Genomic DNA, 13,986 nt, shown 5'->3' on the forward strand with positions numbered 1-13,986 from the left:
CCAGTTATACATCTGGAGCCTGATCTTCTTTTATCACCTGGTAGAGTATTTTTATTTAACCAGGGATTGTATAAGTTTGTTGCACTGACTTTTATTGTGTGTTTTGTGGGTTCCTTGTTCTCTCCCACCTCCAAGTAGTATATTTTACTGGTTTTATCTATTGTGTGGTTTTTACATACTGGTAAGTATTTTATTTCTAAATTGATTTTATGTTATATATTTGTGATGTTGCCAGTTTCTGAACTGCCCCAGGACAAGTGGCTGTGAAGCAGTATGAAGAGGATTAACAACTATTCCTCATTATTTCTGAATGTCATGCTAATCTTCTCTGTATCATTCCAATTTTAGTATATGTACTGCCGAAGTGAGAACTTTTGGAAACTCTTATTGAATCACCACAGACAATGAAAAGTACAACATATGTTTATAAATGTTTGATGTTGGTTAATAAATATAAAGCAATGGGATATGACTTTAAGGTGCAACTTACTCAGCAAAAAATTATGTTTTGGGTATATTTGACACCACAATGCATTTTTAGTAAAGAAATAAGTACAATGTCCTGTTGTTGGTGTGGTAACTTACAAGATGCATCTCTTAAGCATATGCTTTGGACATGTTCAGTTATTCGGTTCTTTTGGGAGGAAGTAATTACTCATATTTTGTATTAGAATACTCATGTGTTTTTTGTGTGGATGTTTACATACTTTTAAACCATTTGCCTGTCTCTTGGAACCTAACCAATGGCAACAGAAATGGACCTCTGTGCCCTTACAGTAGCTAAAAGGCTTATCGTACAGCATTGGAAAGACAAAATCCCACTTCCCATAACTCATTGGATTGGGGATCTTATAAACTTACTGGCTTTATCTGTTGTTTGGTTTTTACATATTGTTAAATATTTTATTTTTACATTGATTTTATGTTTTATTATTTGTGATGTTACCAGGTTCTGAACTGTCTCAGAACAAGTAGCTGTGAAGCAGTATGAAGAGGATTAACACTCATTCTTCATTCTTTCTGAATATTTTTCCCATTCAGATTAGTTAACAATAACTATATTAAAAACAGTGTTTGTTTGGGTTGGATTTTGATTAATTTCTAACTCAATTCACAACTCTAATCTCATCCTGGATTCTATCCATTAAATCTTCATTCTCCCAGACTTGATATACTGTCCACCTAATTTGCACTGATAGCTGATGTGCCTAATTGATTATTCTCCAGGTTAAATAATTTCAGTCATCCTGTCAGAGTCCAGGAAAGATAGTGTATGACAGGCAAGTTTTCAGGCTCTTGAAATAAACTATTGTACCCAGTCTAATTGAAAGCCTGAAAACAGTGCAAGAAATCATCCAAACTAGATTGTGATTATGAGTAATACACAATTGTTGAAACTGGCATTGTATTCAAAATAATTCATAAACCAAAAATGACATTTGCAGTTAAAATTATTCATAATGAATAAAAACAAATTCAAGACATCTTATTGGTTCATACTTTAAAAAATGCAATAGCACAAGAGAATAAAAAGTTCAATCACTCTTCCAATCTCACATATAGATGTTCCTCATAATATTTTATAGCCATATTATGGAAAATGTACCCTCTCAGGGACTGAATCTTTTCTCACCAACATCATTGAGAGCTTACTTGCATATGAAATAGATTTTCTCTATGTGATAAACAGCCTTGCTAGTTTAGTTGCAAATGAATCTATTCTTTAAAGAATACTTATTGTCATTTCCTTTTCTGAGCAAGAAACACATCAAATTCCTGGACCACTTTAACCTCTTTTGCAAATGTATTCCATCTATGATTTTAGTCTCTGAGCTCCGTTCGAAAAAACACAGCTCCCAGAAATAGAGCATAGTAACTCTGTCAATTTTTTTTATTAACATGGATAGATCTTTCAGTTTAGTGAGGTCTTTTATAACCTTGGATAGCACTGAATCAAAAATTATTTGGATGAGCAAAGACCAATAGTTCCAACAATCTACCTTATCCACAACCTTGGCCAAGTGATAAGTTTCTGGTGTTAAAAATGGCTGGAAAACAATGTAGCAGCAAACATATATACTTTAAGTGCCTGGGTGTTATGTAGCAAGGGCACAAATGTATGGAATTGTAGTATGAATATGGGTGTGACAAATGTCTTTGCTTCACAATTCTCGTATCTGTAACATCCATAGATCATAATTTTTGCCAAGAGGAATTTAACACCTGTTCTGGAATTGCAACACGCACGCACACACACACACACATTCAATTTACATATGTATATATAAAATTCAATATGTGCATATGTATATATGTATATGTATATAAACATACAAATGCACATAACATCACAACCAGGGAGAAGGGCCAATAACAGTTATTCCCCTCAAAAAACATTAATTGAATTCAAACACGAATTTGAAATTTCATGTGTTAATGTGCTTCATGTGCTTATGGTATCTTCACAACTTTCATATACAATACAGTTGCTACACTGGTGAATTCAGTATGGCTTTGAGCAGGTATAGAAGATGGTAGGTTAGAAGATTTGATTTCCCTCCTCTACTTCTCCTTTTAATTAGTTACTTTTGAAAAGCTGTTTAAAAGTGGATTGAAAACCAGCATGACAGTAATTCACCAAGTTAGGATGGTTATAGTCCATTTAAAGCCTCCCATTTTTTTTCTTTTGGAATCAAACCACTACTCTGATGAAGCCTACGCTGAATTAAATCCTCATGTTTCAATGTCCCATTACTCTCTCCAATGTTTTTTTAGAGACTAAGCAGCACAAGGCATTCTGCATTATTGAATGAATGCTAATATCTTTTCCAAGGTCTGTAGGTATCCTACTCATATGCAAATTTGTTCAAGCAAATGAAAAGCATATTTGGTGAGTGTGTGTGTGTGTGTAAAGGAGCATAAAACCCTGAGCATTTGTTCTTTTTTTTAAAAAGTCAATTTCAGAACCAAAGCTGCTTTTCTTTAACATGCTGAGACATTTTAGTTCTTTGGATGCAAAAAAGTTGCCTTTATATTACTTGTAAAGTTTACATATATATAAATGAAGATGTAATTTGAAATATATATAACAAGTCCCTTTAATGGAAGCAATAGTATGTGTGTGTTGGACACAACTGGTGTCCTGAATGTCCCTTTAGCCAATCATAATAAGAGACAGACGTGGAGTCTTGCAGATGAAGCAATCTATAACCGTTTATTAAACGATGGAGGAATGATGGTTACACAGAGTAAAAGGTCCCCTTGTGTGCAACGCTCATCAAAACTACAATAGCAGTATAAAACAATTAATACCTTTTGGTTAATTATAATATTTGTTATTCTATTGGCTCAGAAAATACAGTGGCCCCCATTGGCTCAAGTGGGTGACCACCTCTCATGATACAAGTGTCTAAGGCTATTCTTATTGGAAGAAACAACTTAGGTCAACAGCACAATTACAATATTACCCAATTGCCATTGCTTATCTTATCTGTCCTAGTCTATCTCTGGAATGGACAACTTCCTTCCTTTCCCACACATCCCTTTCATAGGCTTTTCATTCATGCCCATTCCTTTGGTCCATGTAACAGTTAGTAAAGGTGCCACACTGTCGCTTTTGGCAACCTTGTGGGTTTCAAGCGGAGAATATTTCTCTGGGTTCTCTATCAAATAAGGAACAGGTGTCAAGGAACAAGCTGGTGCTTATTAAGCGTAATCTACCTGGTAGCAAGCTTCATAGTACTTTGATCTTACTTCTTACAGTGATTTACATGTATAACATACATCCTGCTTTGGTCTTTTGTTTCAAGTCTCATTTTCTTGCAAGTTGCATTACAAATTCTACATTAGCTCCTGAGAATAGTAAAAGTGCAAAACAGTAATGGAAGGCACATAAAGTTACATAAAATCTCTTTCATTAAATCTACTTCCCAAATGTGTGTGGTTAAAATACACTTTTAGCCTTGCAAAAAGGCCATTGTTTTCCAAATGGAGCCCAAATCCACACTAAAACAGTCCAAGTACCAGGAAAAAACTTTCCTTTGGAAACCTCTTACACTGAGTACATTGAAGTGTTGGATTACATTTTATACACACCTTTAAAAACCTAAAAGCTTAAAAGGAGCACTGAAATTCAGATAGAATGAAACCTGAAATCATGTTTATTATAAGGAATAATGCAAATTTCTAGGGAGGGGAATTAGGAGAATTAGCCAACCTCACACAGCAAAAGTAATATCAAACATTCCATGTTACTAAGAGCCCATTGAGCAATTATTTGCGGCATCCATGTTACATAAGTTACTAAGTTCAAGATATGAGGCAAGAGGACAGAGTGAGAGAGCAAAAGGAAGAAATACTACAGATACTGATCCTTGAAGATTCAAGCATGAGTGCGAACAAAGCCACCAACCTGGTGGTTGTGACTCAGCAAAGTTTCAAAACAAGGATACAGACTGGAAAATAATTCTGTGCCCAGTTACAGGGCAAACAGCAGTTTTTTTTTTCTTTGCAAGTTTGGAAGGCAGGAGGGATCTTTGGCAGGGGGACCTCCAGTGTATAATACAACAAATTAAAACGGATAGTGGTTTGGGCCTTTGGAATAATTTGAAATAAGATAAGGGAGGGAAGATCCATATGGGGAAAGGAGAATATTTGGGACAATTGTACCCTGATCATTGAAGAGGAGCTACGGCATGCAATTCAAGTTGTATTTTTGGGACTTGCTGTTTCCTGACACAATTCAAAGTGCTGTTTTTTACCTTTAAGGTCCTAAATGACTTGGGGACAAGGTACCTGAAAAACCATCTCCTACCATTCTATCCCACCTGCCAGTTTAGATCCGCCTGTCAAGCCCTGCTCTCTATACCCCACCTTCAGAAGGCAGGTAAGTGAAGAATAGTATTAGCACCTGCCAATAGCCAATCACAGGAAAGATGTAGTGATGTACACCATACAAAGAACATTGCACAGGTGTCTAGAAAATATAATGCCTTATCCCACAAAGCAAATATAGTTCCTAAGCAACAGCACAAACATTTGCATGTGCAAAACTGTTGTCTAGTTTGGAATAGAGATGGGCATGAGCAGGAAAAAAATGAACACGATGTTTGTTGTTCATTTCCATCCGTGAACAAGGATTCATGAACACTGACGAACATGACCTGTTCATGAACATGTTCATGGTTGGATGTTCATGGGGGCCAGAAAGCCCCCCTTGGGACTTAGAGAGCTGATATTCACAGGGAGTGTTCAGCACACTCTCCTGCAGCCATCATCCAAGTTTGGTCAAGATTGCAATATGGATCTCGGAGTTATTCCCAAAGCCGGTGCCCCCAGGAAACTCCCATTCAATACAATAGGACTAGGAGCCATCAGTTGACTTTGGCCCCGTTTCAAGAGGTGAACCCCAGAACCATGGCAGGCTTGGGGAGGTGGTGGCGGGCCGCCTCCCTTCTAGGGGTTGGGGGGTTGGCTGCATGCTGGCTGCACCCCCTGCATACAGGCCACACAAGACTGCCAGGACAACTTTTGCACTTCCCCCCACGACCACCCTTGCCCCCCACACTAAGCCTCATAGTGCCAGAAAACAAGAATTAAGGAGGAAAAAAAAGGAGAGAACACTGTGAGCCCTCAGCTGAGGTGCCCACTGAGCTTGGCCTCAGAGCCCGGTAGCAGCCCTGAGACCTGAGGGGGGTGGGTAAAGCCCTACCCCACCACTCCCAAAAACCTGACCTGAGCAGGCAGCAGGACAGGTATTAATAATAAAGAATAGCTTGGCCCCAGAGCCTGGCAGCAACCCTGGAACCTGAGGGGAGTAGAGCCCTACTTCACCACACAAAGAAAATATTCAAGCTCCAATGCGCTCTCCATCTCTCTCTCTCAAATGCCAGCAACAGCTCTCTCCCATTCCACTGTCTGTTTGCTGAAACTGAAAGCCAGAGCTGGGAGCACGGTGCCTTTTATAACCAGAGGTCCCATAGAGCAATACAGGAGGTCTGTGGTTGGTGGCCAGAACTGCTAACAGGGTTTGGAGGGATGAGATTGGTGTTCCCATGGCTACAGAAGACCCCCCCCCTGCTCTTTGCTCCCATGTAACAAAATGGGAGCTCCACGCTTGGAAGGGAGACCTGCCTATCAAGGTAAGTTGGGCTTAGATTGGGGTTTCCAGGGCAACAGAAGGAGTTCAGTCAGAGTTCAGACAATCCCTGCCTACATTGCCAAGGGAATTGATTGAAGGTGCCAGATTGTCTGGCTTTACAAACGGCTGATGAAAGCCATGAGCAGGGGCTGGAACAAACACATGTTTGTGGGGAATGGGGCCTCATGAACCGCTTGCTCGTGAACAGTTGATCGGGCTGTTCATGGATTTTTTTGTTCGTATTGCTGTTCATGACCATCTCTACTTTGGAACACTTAATAAAAAAATAGTTTTTTATCAAATGTTTATAGGTACTGCTAATACTTTGTGCTAAAACTATGAGCAGAATAGAATCTTCCCATCACTATTAAGGTTACTAAAACAGCAGGAGAGCTATCCAAGAACCCAAACTACAAGTGGCAGAGGCCATAGGCCATCACATAGTTGCTGATGCCATTTTAGAAGCATTTGTAGTTTGTTTAAAATTACTGTGAGGCCTCAATCCAGAGTGCACACACAGCATAGAGTTGCAGAAGCTCTTCTCTTCCCATCTCTCATGCCTTTTCAGGTGCCAAAGTAGCCCCTCCCTCCCCCATTGCTGCTTTGGCACTTGAAAAGGTGTGTGGGAAGAAACAAGAGCTGCTAGGGCCACTGCACCATGTATGCTTTCTTTTAAAGTTGCCTTGCGGCAATTTTAAAAGAACTACTAATCCTTCTAAAAAGGAATTGGTGGCCACACGATGGACACATGGCTGCTGTCACTTGTGGTTTGGCTCTAAGTAGCTAGAGCTGGAAGCAAGACTCATCTAGGAGGAATTGAGTGTTGCACCAATAAGGTCCAGGCAGCTGGACCACAGTTCTCATCATCATAGTTTCCGCTTGTGTATTTTAAACTGTGTAGACAGAGTGATTTCCTCCATGTCATGCACCCTTTTGGTTTGAGTGGGTGTTTACTCTCCTGGCTGAATAGTTCCTCTGCCTTTCTAGTAGATGGGAATTTGAGCTTCAGCTTCAGCTCCAGCACTGGCTCCAGCATTGTAATGGAACAACACAACCAATAAGAAGCTGTAACAGTTTTTTTATACTCAACTTGCAGCCATTATTAATCCTCTGTGCAAGCTACTATTTGACCTCTTAGTTACCACTTTGAAAACATGGCTTAATTATTCCATATTGAAAATAAAACATTGCATGTTACTGTAATAACTGTCAATTCCAGTTCTGAGGTCTTGTCCATTTGCAATCAGGACAGATGTCTCAATTGCCCCCTCACAGCTGTTCTCTAAATAGACATTGTTTTGGTGGTGGAAAGTTGCATCAAGTCTTACCAGTTTGGCGTAGTGGTTAAGAGTGGCGGGACTCTAATCTGGAGAACCAGGTTTGATTCCCCACTCATCCACTTGAAGCCAGCTGGGTGACCTTGGGCTAGTCACAGCTTCTAGGAGCTCTCTCAGCCCCACCCACTTCACAGGGTGTTTTGTTGTGGGTATAATAACAACATACTTTGTAAACCGCTCTGAGTGGACAATAAGTTGTCCTGAAGGGTGGTATATAAATCAAATGTTATTATGTTATTAATATTATTATATCATCACCATCATTATTATTATTAGAAGAGGCAAGAAATTATCATAGGTGTTTTGCCGTTGTTTGCCTCTGCAACCATGGTCTTTTTGGAGGTTTCTCATCCAATTATTAACCAAGGCTGACTCTGCTTACCTTCTGAGATCTGATTAGATAGGGCTTGCCTGGGCTATCCAAGTCAAGGCATTCATTGTTTTAGCCATTTTCAGTGTTTTTTGTACTGTAAAATGTTCCTATCTGGCTCTTATGTGGTTGATGCCTGATAATATTTTAATATGTTGCAGCAGGAAATAATTAAAATGCTAAATAAATAACCAGTTTTAAGAAGACAACAATGTTCAAAAAGAAGTGATAAAAGCTCAATGATAAGGCCTCTCTTTGTTCTAAATCTGAATAATTATGAGGGCTGAACATTAACAAGCAACACTCTTAGGCTGTCTTCACTTACGCAAAAATTTCTGAATTGACTCAGGCATTTAATATGTTTGTCTTTTAAGGTCTGAATTTGAAAGGTTATCCAGCTAATATCTTTTTTGAAAATTTGGCAAAGGCATTGTACATCACATCCAATTCAAATATCCTTTGTGTTCCTGATGCTTAATAAGCAAAATGAAATGTTTTATGGATTTGGGAATGTGTTTTAATTTGAGAACCACAGATTTCTAAATCACTTTGTGTGTTTTTTATATGTTGTTTCTTCCCTTTCCCCCTGTTCCCTTTTTCCCTTTTTTGTAGTTTTTGAGGTTAGTAATTAAAAATAAAACAATTTTTTAAAAAGTGTTCTAAATCACTTTGATAATGCAGAAATATCTCCACTTGAAAAAAGATATAAAGAAGCAAACAAAATTAAAGATCTGTTTGAATTATGGATCCATTTTTATCAGAAAGGAAAAGGAGTGATATTCTTCTGTCCTATTTTGAAACTAAAACATTTTTTTAGCAAACTTGACAGTTTTGGTATATTGAAAGAATTTATGCATTTATTAGTAAGTGTTGTATTCATACTGATTGTTTGTCAGCCTATGTCTGAACAAAAAGAGAAAGAAGGATTAATTTCAAGAGTTGTTTAGAAGAGTTTTACTCATATATAGAGATGGGCACGAACTGCATTACGAACTTCAAAAACCCACGAAAATGGCGATCGCGATCCAGCGGTTCATTATCGGCCATGGCCAATGAACCAGTGGTCAGTAAAAGCCTGGTTCAGTGCATTCGGCCGCGGTTCGGGAAGCCATACATCAGGCACCAGCAATCAATTCCCCTGGCAACAGAGCCAAAGAATGCCTGAATTCTGCGCTCCTTCTGTCACCCTGGAAACCCAAATCAAAGCCCAGCTTACCTTGATCGGCAGGTCTTCCTTCCAACCACAGAGCTGCAAAGTAGTTACAAGTTGGGAGAAGACACCCAGGGGAGGGAGGGGGAAGGGAGTGTCCTGTAGCCATGGGCACTCCAATCTCATCCCTGCAAACCCTGATAGGCAGCTCTGATGGCCAAACGCAGACCTCCTGCGTTGCTCAATGGGACCTGTGCTTATAAATAGCTGTGGGCTCCCAGGCTGGGTTTCACTTTCAGCGAGCAGTGGAGTGGGACAGAGCTCTTGCTTGCCACTTGCTAGCCTTTGGGGAGAGAGACTGAGAGTATAATTGAGCTTGGATTTTTGAGGGAGTTTCCTGGGGGCCTTGGATTGGAGAGGGTATAACTCCAAGATCCCTTTTGCAATCTTGTCCAAACTTGGGTGATGGCTGTAGGAGAGGCTGCAAAAGACTCCCCGGGAATATGGGCTCTGTAAGTGCCACGGGGGGCATTCCACACCCAACAAATCACAAACCATGAACCGGTTCAGTAATGGGAAATGCTTGTTGCGGTTCGCGACCTCGGGATCGTCGTCGGCACCGAACCGCGAACCACTGGTTCGTTAAATTTTTTTGGTTCGCGCCCATGTCTACTCATATACATTTATTTCATTCATAACAAACTGTGTACTAGTTGTAAGCTTTGTTCTAGAGGGATGAATGTTGCATAAGGAGCATGTTGAGCGATGCATGCTTCTGGGCTAAATAGACACAGCCAAGATCAAATACATAGCTACAGAATTTTTATACATCAGATAGTGAAAAGAATTGTAAGAGTGATGAATGAAACAGTGAAGCTAATTTGTGCAGTCACTGATCCTCTTCCCCTTCCTATCTTTGGTATGATTGACATTCAAGAAGAACCCATGCAACATATCATATGCCTGGCTTCTTGATTAAACCTGCTTGACATGCTTCCAAGTGCAATTTTATTGTACTAAGAATCTATAGCCTAGGTAGTGAGTGTTTCACTATCACGTGCACAGCTGCTAAGGGCCCAGTTTAAACAAGAGCAAAGGTGTTCAGAGCTGCTTCTTTTGTGTTTTTAAAACCTTCCATCCATTTCTTTAGCATCAGAATGAAAGCTAGTTGTATTCACTAATCAGTCGAATACTTGTTTCCATGGTGGACATGGAGGGATGTTACCAATTTTCATGAACTCACTGTTTCAGTTAAAAATCCTGCTTTCTGATATGGTTCTTCCTTCTTGGGATGAAACTGCAGTTATAGTTTTCCCTGATTATGTTAATTAAATTCATTAGAATTATTATTGTTAAAATTGTTGCCTGCTTTGTGACCATTGAAGCTAAAAGGTGTAAAAATGCTATACAAAAAAAAATCAGGAAAACTAACAAAGAATAGAGGTGAACTAAAAAAGACTCAACATTTTATATATTTTATTTAAGTCATTTACATGCCTCCTTTCCACCCAAACAGAATCTCCAAAGAAATGATCAACTATTATAACATTTCAACATAAAAACATTTAAAATAAAGTATATGAAAAATAATTCAAGTAAAAAAATTGAATAAAAAATATAAAGAGACAACAACAAAACTAGGGAGGAGAACTAATAACAGTAATTTGGGGGTATTCCAAACAAAATAAAAATAGCCTTCACCCACAGGCAGAAGACAGCAATAGAGGGAGACAGATGAATCTTCCTGGAGAGGGAGTTCCAAAGTTTTAGTACCACTACTAGAGCCAGTTTGGTGTAGTGGTTAAGAGCGTGGGACTTTAATCTGGAGAGCTGGGTTTGATTCCTCACTCCTCCAATTGAAGCCAGACAGGTAACCTGTTGGGGAAAAAAGGTTAAAATATAGCTTTAAATCATAGGTGCAATGGATCTTGAATCAATAGAGAGTCAGCACACGAGTTTAGCTTTTAAAAACATTTACTTCTAAAGGGAAAAGGGTCACAGGTTGCCTACAAAACAACAAACACCTGGAGCTACATTTTCTCACTACTGTTTACAACAAAGAGCTGGGATAATGGAATGGAGAATCTTCTTCTTCCTCCTTCTTCTTGACCCTGAAAGGACAGTCACCTGACCTGTTGACCAATAACAGTCTACAAACACTCTCAAGTTTCCCGGGCTTGCAGATTATTGGCTTTGAGCCAGGTTCCCTTTCCAGGTCAATCTAAACAATAGCATGGTAGGTAAACACATTAACCCCATAATGACTGAATCTCAGACCTTGCAACACACATATATTCCAACATAACCTTGGGTCAGTCACAGCTCTTCCAGAGCTCTCTCAGTCCGACCCACACCTCACAGGGTGTTTTGTTGTGGGGATAATAATAGCATACTTTGTTAAGTCATCCTAAAGGGTGGTATATAAATCAAATGTTGTTATTACTAAGACAGCTCTTACTTGGGTTGCAACCTATATGATCTCAGATGATGGGACCACCTAAAGCCTGGCCCCCAAAGATGACCAGAGTGGAAGGATAGTTTCATATGGGAGTAGGCAGTTCTCCAGGTATGCTGCTGACTCCAAGCCATTTACAGCTTTAAAGGCCAGTATTAGCACCTTGAATTAGGTCCAGAAGCAACTTGGAAGCCAGTGTCAATGTAACAAGCCTGAAATGATACAGTTCCTACTACTCATTCCAGTCAACATTATGGCCACAGCATTCTATACTTCCTGATGCTTCTGGACAGTCTTCGGGGCTGCCTCATGTATAGCATGTTGTAGTAATCTAATCTAGATGCTTCCAGGGCACGCATACATATCCAGGAAGAGCTAGACAAAGGTGGTAAAAGCTGGTGAAATGACAACATCAGAGGCAAAAGAAACCAAAGGGGCATATTTATACATCCCTAGTGACATGTCTTTGTGAGGAAGATGGAGGGGCAGCAATGATATGAAGCAGAGATGTTATAATAGCACTTTCCAGACAGAATCATTTGTCAATGTTCCAGGCTTCCAGCCAAACAGTAGAAGGGTTTCTAACCTTCATTGATAACTAACCATCAATAGCTTTGGGATGGCTAAGCAAGGGTTCTGTTTGTCAGTTACTTTATTATTTGGAGTTGTGCCTGCTTGGCAGCTGGAAACAAAGTTTCCATTGCACTGGCGTGCAAGTGCAGTATCATGAGTGAGTGAAGAGAGTCAAATGCTCACGCTGCCTCCCCTGCCCTAAATAGGAAGCTTGTCTACTTTGCAAATGGGAAGAAATGCAGAAGCTAGCCACACTACATCATCCATCCCTTAAGTAGGCAAACATAGCCATGAACATGTTTAAACTGGGCTCTTACCTAGAGAAGCACTCACAAATGTAGGCTTTGGATCCTTAGACCACTAAAATTGCATTTGAAGGCAAGTCAGGCAGGTTTAACCAAGAAGCCTGGCATGGGTTCTTCTAGAATGTCAATATATACTAAAGACAGAAAGGAGAATAGGATCAACGTCAGTGGCTGCACAAATTAGTTTCTTCCCACTGCCAACGACACCAGAATAACTGTCAGATTTCTGATAATTTACAAACATTGGAACTAATTCTGTTTAGTTTTGTAACATTTATGATATTAAAGAATGGGTATGGTTTAAATTGGATTATGATAGGTTCAATTTTGACTGCCCATCTCTGGTCTATCTAATGGTAAGTTTTCTTCTCCACCCAGCATTGTGTTTACATCAAACTTTTATCTCTGCAATTGTGTTTTCCATAATCAAGTTTAAGGAAGAGAGGTTAGCTATCTAACCTCCATTGATATGGATTATAGAGGATTTATCTGTGATGCTTCTAGTGAGCTCTAAGAACCTGCTGACTTCCTTTATACTTGCATGTTTTAAAATTGCCTTTTAAGATTACTTTTAGAAGAAGACTAGAATTTGTGCTGTAATTACTTTTCTGTCTAGTCTCTATCGTTTCTCAGCAAAAAACCTCTCAATTTTTGCTGAGAGTTCTCCAGTCACTTGTAATTCTCAACCCATCCACTTGGGCATTAAGGGACGTTTTCACTAATCCCATTTCATTAAATCCCTGTTCACGTTACAGTAAATGCATGCACATCCTGCATGTATGTGTGTACATCTTTTTGTAAGAACCAACACATGTTCGTTTTACAAATAAAACAACAGACCAGCCCCTGGATAAATGTGGAGTTCAAATGTTAACATGAGAATGACTCAATAAACATATAAAGAAAAAAAGTATGCACTGTATATAGTTTGTATGTTTGTCCACTGCAACTTGCGAACAGAACTCAAGAAGATCAGCTAAGGAACTAAAGGAGAGTGAGAATGCTTTTGTTTTAGGCTTGAAAGACATACAAATCTACCTGATGAATCTGAAGTCCAGTGGTATCTTAAAGACTCGCAGCATTTATTCCAATATGAACATTCATGAGTCAGACTTCACTTCTTCAGATGTTACGAACAGGAAATCATATTCCACATTTTATAGGGGAAATTACTGAAGGAGGGGGAGGTATGTGAGGAGATACATCAATTATATTTCCATTTAACAGAAGCTCAAGCCATTTTTAGCAAGAAGGATTCAGGGAGGAATCGCTCAAACTCTGGCAGCTTCTCAAGGTGGCACAGAACCAACCAATGAGTAGACAGCAGTTCCCTTACACCACACTCTGTCACCATCCAATTTTTGCTCTTGCTGTGGCATCATGATTATGCTGGTGTTGTAGTTAGTCTGACTTAACAACGGTGCCACATAAATATGGAATGTGGGCATCTCTTTTGGATATGGCAGCATAAGGGGATGCAGTCAGTATTCTACTACAGCTGGTGTAAATGGATGATAGGTTTGCACTTTTAGGCTGGAACTAAAACTTTCATCCTATTTGCAAATGTGAAATACCTCTGAGGGGGGGTTTTTTTGCTCTCAGCAAAAGAGATTGTTTTCCTTTTTGATCATCAAAAGGCTGTTGAACTGCAGGTTGT

General features: G+C 39.4%; 1 pseudogene; it reads right to left on the reverse strand.

The window, feature by feature from the left end:
- Nucleotides 1-281: 281 nt before the first annotated feature.
- Nucleotides 282-372, reverse strand: LOC129329491 (U6 spliceosomal RNA; annotated as a pseudogene).
- Nucleotides 373-13,986: the final 13,614 nt, after the last annotated feature.

The sequence above is a fragment of the Eublepharis macularius genome, chromosome 4 (genome assembly GCF_028583425.1).
Source record: "Eublepharis macularius isolate TG4126 chromosome 4, MPM_Emac_v1.0, whole genome shotgun sequence".
NCBI lineage: Eukaryota > Metazoa > Chordata > Lepidosauria > Squamata > Eublepharidae > Eublepharis > Eublepharis macularius.